The sequence below is a fragment of the Vipera berus genome (genome assembly GCF_964194415.1).
Source record: "Vipera berus genome assembly, chromosome: 5".
NCBI classification, from domain to species: domain Eukaryota; kingdom Metazoa; phylum Chordata; class Lepidosauria; order Squamata; family Viperidae; genus Vipera; species Vipera berus.
Window position 1 is genome coordinate 20,197,238 of NC_138207.1, and position 12,085 is coordinate 20,209,322.

General features: G+C 35.9%; 1 protein-coding gene across 1 annotated transcript in view; it reads left to right on the forward strand.

Annotated features, from left to right (window-relative positions):
* Nucleotides 1–9,925: 9,925 nt before the first annotated feature.
* Nucleotides 9,926–12,085, forward strand: part of SI (sucrase-isomaltase) — a 125,835-nt gene continuing 123,675 nt past the window's right edge. The window contains exon 1 of the mRNA XM_081329516.1: nt 9,926–10,033. The gene's annotated coding sequence lies outside the window, so the exon portion shown is untranslated. The remainder of the gene's footprint in view (nt 10,034–12,085) is intronic.

A 12,085-nucleotide genomic window follows, 5' to 3' on the forward strand; every position in this document is an offset into this window, starting at 1 on the left:
GACATACCCAATTCCTGCAACTGTTCTTCACATGTTTTAGCTTTCAGCCCCCAACCATCTTTGTTGCTCTTCTCTGTACTCTTTCCAGAACCTCAACATCTTTTTTATATTGTGGTAATCAAACTGGATATAGTATTCCAAGAGTGGCCTCACCAAGGCTTTACAAAGTGGTACTATTACTTCATGTGATCTTTATTCTAACCCTCTATTAATTCAGCCTAGGATTATATTGGCTTTTTTGGCTGCTGCTGCTGGCTCATATTTAAGTTACATCCAGCATACCCCCAGCAGTCCTAGATAACAGCAAGATTGTGGGACATTAAGTTCAGCAAAGTGATTGTCCACTTGGACTCCAATATCCCTTTCACAGTTACTGGCATTGAGCCAAGTAACTGTTCCAATTGCCCTCAGTTTGCAGGGACTCAAGTCTGAACTTTCACACCATTTCAGATGCCACCTAAGTTTGGGGTTCTCATTGAGATTCTGGGGTTCAGACAACTCTATTCACCCCTCTGTGCATAATGCATTTCTCTGATTGCTGTAGCCACTGTACTTGCTGAGTAGAAGAAATGGTGCTTTTCACAACACATTTACATCTAGCTATATTTTCTTTATTTATAGCACACTTTTTCCACAAGGTTTGGGGGGCTTTTCATGATTTTCTGTTAACTTAGTTTTGCAGAGATAATATTGAAGGGAAGCACCTGCCTTGACACTGGTAAAGTGCTATGTGCCTCTTACTTTTTCTGTGGTTAAAAAAAGGAGTAGTGGTTTATTAGTTTGTTTCCTCTGATTTGGTGAATCACTTGTAATAAAGGAAGCATTGCTAGATATGGCTTAATAAATATTCACTAGGGCAAATCCAGTTTATCTTACTTGTGCCAATAAGTCTACTAAAAAGCAATTGGAAGGACCAGAGGAAAGGAAACTAAGAACTGGACGTAGCAGAAAAAAGCTATTAATAATTCCCATTAAATTGTGTAAGAAACTGAGTTTTTGAGAAAATGATAGCATAAAATAGTTTTTTTTTGTGCCCTACAAGTAAAAGTTCCTAAAGTGAATTTATAGCTGAAGAAAAGAAGTAGAAAAAGCTAATAAATAAGTACATTTTTAGCTCCTCCTAGGTCATCAGTATTTAGATGTGCATCATAAACAGTCTGGTGATTTTGTTATTCTACATATCTTAACTCCACAAATAATAATACTTTGCCAGTAGTTTAAAAACCAATTTAAACTACAGAAGAACTCTTTAGTAAATGAAATAAGAGAACAATATACAATTCCTTGGTTGTAGAAATGGATGTTCAACTTGTGAACTGAATTTGAGAATTATGCTCTTTTAAAAATGTTCTTCAAAAAGTACAGTGTCTAGTTTTTCTGGCTTTGTTGCTGTTTAAAACATTAATCTAAATTTAGTATTTCATATTTGTATATTCAGTATTTCATATTCATCCTTCATTAGTTGTCATGACAGTATGGAATCACAGCACTGGTGGGATTCAAATATGTGAACAACCGGTTCTCTGTGTGGATGCTGCTTCCGGAAGTCCATTCGGGGCCTGGGCTACCAGTTTTGTCGAAGTGGTACGAACCAGCTGAATCCCACCACTGAATCACATCTTATATTATAATGAAGTAAACTTGGCTTAACTACTGAATATGTTATTTCAAATTAGACCTTCCCAAAAAACATAGATACAGCTGAATTTATGCCCAAATTGGGCTGTCATATCTATCTATCTATCTATCTATCTATCTATCTATCTATCTATCTATCTATCTATCTATCTATCTATCTATCTATCTATCATGTTTCTAGACCACCCATTTCCCTCAAGGAAAGGAAGGCTGTCATATTCCGTATCTGAAAAGGAAGAGGCAAAATAAACACAGCTTGAGATGGCAGCCATTAATATCCAGCAGAATTAAATTGAGCCCAAATTATGGTACAACACTTTCCCAGCCTCAAAACACAGACCAAGGTGCCTTTGGGCATTTGATTTATTGACTTTAAAAAAATATTCTCATATATTGAAACAGATTTGGGGGCTTCCTTTTAGAATCTGCCATTCTTTGTTCTAGATCAGGGGTGTCAAACTCGCAACGTCACATGACGTTGCCATTGCCGGCAATGGGGTGGGTGCAGTTTTGCTATGATGCATCCGGCCCACAGGCCAGCAGTTTGACACCCCTGCTCTAGATAACAGAACATTTATTCATTCATTCATTTATTCATTAATTCATTCATTCATTTATTTTGGGAAAATAAAAACACAATGTAGAAGAAATAAAAATAATAAAAAATAAAACAATAATTCCCTCACAGCCGCTCAGCAACAACACATACTCCATTTATTTGTTGGTTTAATTAATATAATTAATTAATTAGTATAAATGTTGTTGTATAATCCCACAGACTTACCTTTACTGATTTCAAATTAAAGACAAAAATGAAAAGAATGATTCGTCAGAATCATAATATCTGCTTGTTTGTTTGTTTGGTGTCTTCTAGTTTGTTTTGACCTGTGATGACTACTAGGATTTTGTCCCTGCAGTTTGCTTGGCAATTTTTTTTGCCAAGAGAGAAAGTAACTGGTTCAAGTAACTGTTTCTAAGGTAGGACAAGAACTTATGGTTTCAGGGTGCTTAGTTTTGTGCCTTAACAACTGCACCAAATTTCAAAGCATTAGATAATGTAAATATTCTGGCTAAAAATCCTATCATTTTAATATTTTACAGCAAACCATCAAAGCAAAAAAAAAGTGTTAGAAACTAGTCAAAATCCAAAACACAAGTCTATAAACTATCTTACTATTGTTCTGTAAAATATATTTGTCAAAATGTCCAAATGTAACTGTAATGTATTGGCTTTAATTGTTTTAAATCACTTGCTTAATGTCTGATCACTTGCTTAATGTCTGACTTAGATTTCTCTGTTATGTAACAGTTGCTGTTACTGAAAGCCAGACTGGCTGTCTCCAAGCTGATAATTAGGCTTGGGGCAGGAAACTGTTACTTTAAACCTATTGGTTGCCACTTAGAGGCCAACAGTATAAATAGCTGTGCAGCAGGCATTAGGGCTACTTCTGTTCTGAGTTAATAAACTTGTTTGTTGTTTCAACACTTCGTCTCGCTTAATGCCTAAAGAACCGAAGTTATTACAGTAACTTTACTAAATGAGAGATATTAATACTGAATATTTATATCAAAATTCACAATACTGGAAAAACCTGCCCTGCATTCTTTAAATACATTTAGAAACATGATACAATCAGGGGTTAAAAAAAGAAAATGACACAAAATACAAGTAGAGAGCTTTGCCCACTGCTCTCTTCCACATACCATTAAGTCATGAATGTTATGAATATCCAGATTAAATAGTAATCAATATACCACCAAGCTTCTGTAAAAACAAAATATAGTCACTTTATGCATCTTCTGAATCACAGTTCTGCTTATGCGGATGATAAAATGGTTTGCTTTCTTCTTTTTCTTTTATGTTATTATCCCATATTTTACTCTCCATAGAGACTCATTATTCTCCTTACCTTCTAACACAAAGGAGAAGTAATTGATTGAATTTCTCCAAGTCCATGAACTGGTAGATGAGGCAAACCCCCCAAAGTGTAGCTGCTTGATTTTGTGTTTTTCTTTTGACAAAAGTCAACCAAACCACAAACCGTTATTCTGTAGGAGTTGTTTTGGGAACCAAGGAGTAGCAACTGGAAACTTTGCTTTGCTGAACTCTCTCTCTCTCTCTCTCTCTCTCTCTCTCTCTCTCTCTCTCTCTCTCTCTCTCTCTCTCTCTCTCTCTCTCTCTCTCTCACACACACACACACACACACACACACACACTCAATCTGAACACTGAAGCAATAGAATCATATAGAAAGAGAAGGACGTACTGTGAGAAAAGAAATACACCTATGGTGTGGTATTCAATGGGATCACAGTGCATGTAAATCTTCTATCTTGTGACATTCTTTGTGGTAGGATTCCATATCCGAGGGCCTGCCACGATTCATTGCACTCTATTGTTTACAATAGATCTGTGTATTCTAAAAAAGCAGTAAAAATAAAATTATGTAGCTAACTGCATCAGAAACCAGCTCTACAGGGATATAAAGTTTTATTCATTCCAAAAATATATTTTCTTATGTGTGTGTGTATACATATTTGAGTCACTTTTGATTCCTGGGAACTGCCTGAACTAGTCCCTGCAGTTTTCTTGGCAAGGTTTTTGAAAAGAGTTTTGTCATTGCCTTCTTTCTATGGCTGAGAGAGACAGTCACATCAAGGTCAACCAGTTGGCTTTGTGCCTACAGCAAGACTAGAATTTCCAGTCTTCCAATTTCTAGTCTGGTGTCTTAACTACTACACCAAACTGGCTCTCTATGATCTTGTTACCTTTTTTTTAACCAAGTGCTTAATATTTCAACTGTGTTAGACACATGGTCTCTCCCACCAGTTGTGTTCAGTGGCTTCCTCCAGTCATGAAGGCAGCAGGAAAATAACTTGTTTTGAAAACTGTTGCCCATGCAGTAATTATCTTACTGTCTTAAAATCAAGCTGATAGAGCTGGACAAGACCATAGTTATAGCAGGTGGTATCAGAAACTCTGCAGTTACTGTTCTATAAAATTAATGAGTTGCATTTCACTGCAGGTCAGCTGAGTCATTAATTATTGTAGAATTCTTTCAAAAAGGGCAATGTTGTGATCTTTCTTTTTTCTTTTTAACAGTCATGATCTTATTCCCCCTCTGTGTGGGTTAAAAGTAGTTTTTTGATTAGTTCCAAGCAGTATGTTCCAACTATCTCTATTCCAACACCTTCCCTTGAAGTCCTACTAGAAAAAAAAAGTTCATGGAATTTTATTTATGGCTGTATTTGTTCTTTTAAAATGTTTATATTCTGTCTATCATGCTAAGCGTATCCAAGTAATGTACAAAATTAAAAATACTATTTAATACAATGGCATACAAGAAATAACAAACCATGGAATATAGTGTATGCCCTTAAAAACCAGGTGGCAGCCTCATGAAGTTTCAAATGCCAAAAATAACATCAGCATTTCTAGAATAATAACTTGACTCTATTTATTTATTTGTTTGTTTGTTTATATCTAGCCTTTGTGATTTTTTTAAAAAACATCTCAAGATGGTGAAGATATCTAATACTCCTTCCTACTCCCATTTTCCCCACAAGAAAACACTTTAAGGTGAATTGGGCTGAGAAAGATTGATTGGCTTAAGATCATCCAGTCAGTTTTCATGCCTAAGGTGAGACTACAACTCACAAGCTTCTGGTGATTGGCCCAAAGTCACCAGCCTATTTTTGTGCCTAAGGTGGGACTACAACTCACAAGCTTCTGGTGATTGGCCCAAAGTCACCAGCCTATTTTTGTGCCTAAGGTGGGACTACAACCCCGGAGTTTCTGGTTTCTAGCCTGGTGCCTTTTATCTATAGCCATAAAAAAGACTGCTGTTCTGTGACTCGTAGTCCTGTAATATAAAACATAGCAAGAATAGCTAGCAAACTTGCCAATCTCTTTTAGTGATTAAAATAACCCCAACTTTAGCATAAACACAAATGAAGGGGTAGAGACTTTGGAGCATTTAGCAGGATTGTATGTACAAATACATTCTGAAAAAGTGAAGATTTTAAAGCAGGAGAAGCAAATTCTGAAACTCATACAAACATGGCAAATAAAGTTAAGCTGCATATTTTGTTTTGATTTTACTTCTTTCATAACTAATTAATTGGATCACATTGGTATAATCTCAGCTAGGACTGAAGGTAATGATCAGCAAATTTAGATCTTGCTGAACTTTGTACCTCAGTTTATAACACTGTTTATCTGCAAGAATATATGAAAGCTTAGTTACCCTGGTGAGTAAATGAGATCAAATCTGTAATATGCCACTCAATCTTCATTAGAAGGGAAATATTCTTATTTTCTATAGTTATGAATATACTCAGAGAAAACTATCCAAACATCAAAGTTATTTCATGATAATTTTCATTTTAACCTTGAGCTCCGTAAGTGTTTGTTTGTTTGTTTGTTTTGGAAAATAAGAACAGAAGATGGTCATAGCCCAATGCTTTGATCAAGAGAATGGTGATTTATGTAGCTTAATAGTAAGCTGTTATGTTATACCCTCTCTTGGGTGTAGGTTAGAGATGGCAGATAGCAACAATATCAGTTTGTTTTCCATTCAATAGGTTATATTTCTTGTGGAAACTATTTTGCAAGTAGGAAATTATAGATGAGATGAGTGGCATACAAGTCAAATAAGTAAATAAACTCCTAGTTCCCCATAACAATTCTTGCAACATTATTGACATGTCTCATGGCCCCCAAAATCTATGATCATGATAAATGTTTTATCAGTGAGGGTATCATACATTTGCCTAATGCCCATATCACATCAGCAACCCTTGATAAATCTTCGTTGTCTTTCCACTAATAACAAAACAAATATTCACACTGATTAAGGGTTAAATATAATATCAAAGCTCAAAGGACTCTTCTGTTCTGTTAAGGAAATGAAGATACATAAAAAGGTCTGATACCTGTCTTAGTAGACCCTTTTGGATTGGAGGAACTCACAGTTTTTAGTTCCAAAGTCTACTTGAGAATTGTTAAGCCAGCCATTCATAAAATGAAAATAGGTGGACAAAAGTGAAACACAGATAATTTATTTTTATGGGAGGGAACATGATTATTATATATTTATTATACTAAACTAATAATAAATATATTAAATATAATATAATAGGTTAAAATAATTCAATTTTAAAATAGAATGCACATTTAAGTATTTGCCTGCTCCTTCATCAACCAATAGGAGTAATGATGATATCTGATGGTGCCTCATACTTAGGAAAGTATTTTCAGGAGATATGAAAAAGTCCATGAGAAATAGACAAGAAGGCAAAGATGTATGGAGAAGCACCTGTTCCAGCAGTAGCAGTTCATCATGACATAGATCTGTTGTTATGCCAAAGAGTAATACCAAAGAGTACACTATGATCACTTAGATGTCACCCAAACTTAACTAAAGACGTTATCCTATAGAATATAGATGGTACGGTTCAATCCTAATGATAACTGATAGGGTCAGTCTTTTTTCATAAAATTTCTGTAAGTCTGATATCTGTACTTCTATGGATGGATAAATAGCACATAATTGTTTTCCTTCAGTCCTACTATCTAAAGAAAAGAAGTTCTCATGCTTGCTTGCTCAAAGTAGATGATCGAAATGATGGTATGAAGCCTTCTTACTCAGTATCTTTACATGAATTAAAAACTAAAATGTACTAGTGAACAACTGTAGATTGCATTATATTTTACTATAAGAATTGAAGAAACCAAATTCATTAGCTTATAGAGTCACCTCATGGTGATATGGAGGCAAACAAATTTAATAAATAGAAGATAAATATCCCCATCCATTTATTTTCATGATTTTAAGACAGCCAGTGTTGCTCAGCCTAACCTTCATTATAAGTTTGTGATGATAATAAAATGAATAGGGATGTAGGTTCTCCTAAATTGGTTTACACGGGGAAAAAAAAGTCTGAAAAATATGTTCACTGGGGGGAAATCAAAATCATATTTGGATCACTTAATTCTAGGGAAACATAATTTGACATTTGTTCCAATTTCTTTTAGAGTACAGCTACATTTGAATGCATCAAAAACTCTACTGCTATTCCTTTCTTGAGAATGGACCCAGGAGATCAGGGCATATTTTAATGTACATATTACACTGAAATTTTGTAATGAAAAATTCATAAGGCTTATCATTGTCACCATATTAACTTAGAAATATTTAATATTCAACTGGGAACTTTCAAGAGAAATACAAAAGAGCTGCACAGAATTGTTCTCCTCAGAAAATTTGATAGAAAATATAGTAGTGTTTACCTATACAAAGTAAGTTATAAAGGCTTGTAGTCCATCCAAGAATTAATTAACTCCATCTTCATTCATTGTTTTATGCCTGAAACTATTGACAGCAATGTCAACTGTTTAAATAGCATATGAATATGTGGAGGGTAAATTGAAGCATACACAATTGAAGTTAGCAGTATGATGAGATGGGATGGGATATTAAGGATATTAAACTAATGTAAATAATTTTTGATGTCTCTTCTCTTTCCTGCCCATAACAGAATGTTTAGAATAACAATTCCAACCTCTAGATCTGTTTTGAGGATTTGCAGGTTGCTGCACTATCCAGGTTCCTAGCTTGGATAGAAAACTTCTCTTCCATAAACTTAAGTTCATCTGAAGATCCAGGCTACTGTTTCTGAATACCCAAAACCAGGACTCCTGGTTGTGTGGAAAGATCTTTTGATTTGCAGGGATATATATATATATATATATATATATATATATATATGGAGTTTCTTGTGTTACTCATCCTCTGCACAATTATTCAGTGATTGAGACTAGTACTTATGACTGCTGCAGGACAAATAGGGTGATAAGAATGGATCAACCTAGGCACCATGTAGATCCAGTAGGATCTTGATATTTGTTCTGGGAATTTTTCAATCATCTAGTTCTGTGGTCCCCAACCCCCCATCTGTGGACCAGTACCAGGCTGCAGGATGCCAGCAACCAGTCCACACAAACAAGCAAAGCCCCATCTGCGGGATGCAGGCAGCACACAAAATCATGCACCCTCTGTTCCGTGGAAAAACCTCTCTCCATGGAACCAGTCCCTGGTTTTGGGCACCTCTGATCTAGTAGGCAGATCTTTTTGGATACCTCTGATCTAGTAGGCAGATCTAAAAATTATCCAGTTTGTCATTTGAAGCAGAAAATGACCACACTGTTAACATGATTGTTAAGTTATATCAACAACCTATTTCTGTTAACCAATATTGCTTAGGTTCTAGGTTTATTGAGAAGCTTAGGAACACTGGATAGGGAAGAATAAAAGAGAACCTAGCCAAGCGTATGTATAAGTTCAAGTTCAAATATACTTACTATGATAGTAAGATAGGCAGAATACTCTTACATGCCTTCTCTTATTGCATGCTTTCCCAATTGACAACTTTTCAGGTTTAGGATTCTAATCTCCTTATATGGGAAGAAATTACTGGTAGCTGTGATTGTTTCGTATACCACTGCTGACCAAGTGACTGATTTTTGCCAAGTTCTAACTCTTACTGGGCAGGGTACATAGTGGAAACTTGGGCAATGCCTTGCCATGTTATCTTGGATTCTTTCTGGTTTGTGGATTGTGATGAAGTGAATAGGGTGCTCTCCTGCCTCTTCTGAAATGAATTCATGCCCCTTTTGTCTCTTCTGGAGTTTATGGACTTAGAAGAATTTATGGACTTGGAAGTAGTCAACAGCTCACTGTGAAAGGGGATATTTTCTACTGTTTTGAAAAAAAATGTAATGCATTTCCTTTTAAAGTCCCCTCCTTATATCCTGTTGTTTATCTCCAACATTCACTTTTTAGGGAAGAATATTGCAGCAGTATGGGAAGACAAACTAAGAATGTCTAAGAAGAGACAAATTATCTGATTCCTTAACAGTACATTTTCAGTCCTGGCCATGAGACAGAAGTGAAACTGGTTGTATTAGGATATGACCTTTGTTGCAATCTAATTGCAGGGAATGTGGCTTTCTCTTTGAAAAAAAAAGTTTTCTTGAATGAAGGAGAAATTATTGATTTTTTTTAAAAAAAATAGCAAAAAAGAAGTATTTGGGCAATGGCTGATTTTCTTGGCATAAGTTCCATGAGCTTTTACTTAGATTAGAACTATTATCATGATCAACTCTTTCTCAATATAAATTACAAATATTTAAAGCTGTGAAGTTCAGTAGATACTGTAATAGTTGAGAAATATCCTTCCTACATTTCTCTTGTAAAAAAAAAACCACAGAATGTAACACAATGACAAATCAAAAAGGGTTTGATTCTTGCTATACAACCATCTAATTTATATCTTGTGTAAAAATCAGCATCAATTCAAAACAATCCTTTGAAACCCAAGCCCCATAATTCAGGTAAGATAATTAGATGATTTTAGGAGTATTTAAAGGATATTTAAACAAATATTTGTTAATTGGATGAGAATGTTTTGCTGATCTAGGGTGTTATAGAAACTTCTGCTTTTCACTTTCTGCAATATGTAACCTTAGTAAGTAAATCTTTGTCCATTTCTAATTGGAGGATTTTCTCAGACTAAAAAGTAAACTTATTATAATTGACCTTTTCTATTAGGCTTTAACATGTATTATTACTCTTAAATTTTGTTGAATATATTTTGTTAAAGTGACCTTAGGAGCAAGGTCTTATTAGTAGCTTTGCAAAAGTATTTATTTTGCATTTGGACAAACCTAACGCAACTGATCATCTATTTATAAGGAGAAAGGATACAATTAGGGGGTGGGTAGAATTACCTATGTAAATTCAAAGGCAGAAGGTTGAATATTGCCACAAAAAGCAAAAGTGGAAAGGTGAGAATTTACACAGAGGGCTCATAACTGTATTTTTAAATGTGCCGATGGTGATCATATTATTTTACACTGCAATCTGAATCAATTGTTCATTTTTGTATTGCTTTTGCTCTTGTATTAGAAAGGATTGATCTTCTGAAAGGCTCTAAGTTTTTCAACTTCCACTTTCTGATTAACAGTTTTCACTTATATATTTGTAGCTCAGGGTTGAAATTCAGGGTCCTTGGTGTTCTCTTAGCTTGGTTGTTTTCTTGCATTTCATCACCCAAACTAGGCAAGATTATCAGTGCTCATAGGGAGTGGGTTTGCACTTCATCTTATATTCTAGTGGCTTGCCCTGTCAGTGTTGGTGGAAGTGGTCTTGGCTCTTCTTTGATTGGCCTACTTGCTGTAAGCTTGTTTGGGAGTTCCTTGATTGGGGTATTGATTACTTCTTCATTATTAGTCTGATGTTAATATTGGTGTTAGTCAAGGACGTGGTGGTTCAGTGGGTTAGGACGCTGAACTTGTCGATCAAAGGTTGGCAGTTTGGTGGGTTGAATCCCGAGTGCCACGTAACAGAGTGAGCACCTGTTACTCGTCCCAGCTTCTGCCAACCTAGCAATTCTAAAGCACGTAAAATGCAAGTAGAAAAATAGGGACCACTACGGTGGGAAGGTAAAAGCGTTCCGTGCGCCTTTGGCGTCTAGTCATGCTGGCCACATGACCACGGAGATGTCCTCGGACAAGTGCTGGCTCTTTGGCTTTGAAACGGAGATGAGCACCAGCCCCTAGAGTTGGAAATGACTAGCACGCATGTGCGGGGGAACCTTTACCTTTACCTAATATTGGTGTTAAACTCTGCTCGTCTGGGTTTGTTTCCTGATGTGGGGGGGTTGTTTGGGTCTTTTTATTCCCTTTTTGGCTTGTTGATTGTCTCTTTTGAATGGTGCCTATTGATGGCCAATTTGCCAGAATGCACAGGCTTCCAGGAATTCTCTATTGTTTTTGGATTTGGCTTGGTCTACGATAGTCACAGTTTTCCAGTTGAAACTATGATTAAGTCTGTTGTGAAATTAGGGAGTTTTCGTCATGTCTTCTGCTTCCTAGTTGGTGTTTGTGGATCACTCTACTAGTCTTCATCTGTTTGCACAGATGACTCCTGTCCTTTTCTTCTGGGTTTTTTTTTTGGTTTATTTAGGACATTTTGGAGGACTTTAGTTGGCTTAAGTGCTATGCTAATTAGCAGATAGAAGACTCCCCCCCTCCCAGCAATCAACACCTAGATGAGCAGAGATTAATATCAAGATTAAACAATATCCCAATCAAGGAGATGCCAAAAAAGCTAACAGAAAAAAAGATCAATCAAAGAACCCCCAAGACCACCCCCACCAGCACTGATAGGGCAAGCCTCCCGAATGTAAAATAAGAGCAAACCCATTTCCTGCCAGCAATGATGATGTTACCTAGTTTGGATAAAGACATGTCTGTAGGAAAACAACCAAGCTCAGAAAGCACCAACAACTCTTCATAACAGTTTTCAGTCAAGCTGTCTAATAGTATTCAATCAGTTTCATTAGAAATAACAAAAGGAAACCTTTCTACTTAAGCCAAGGACCT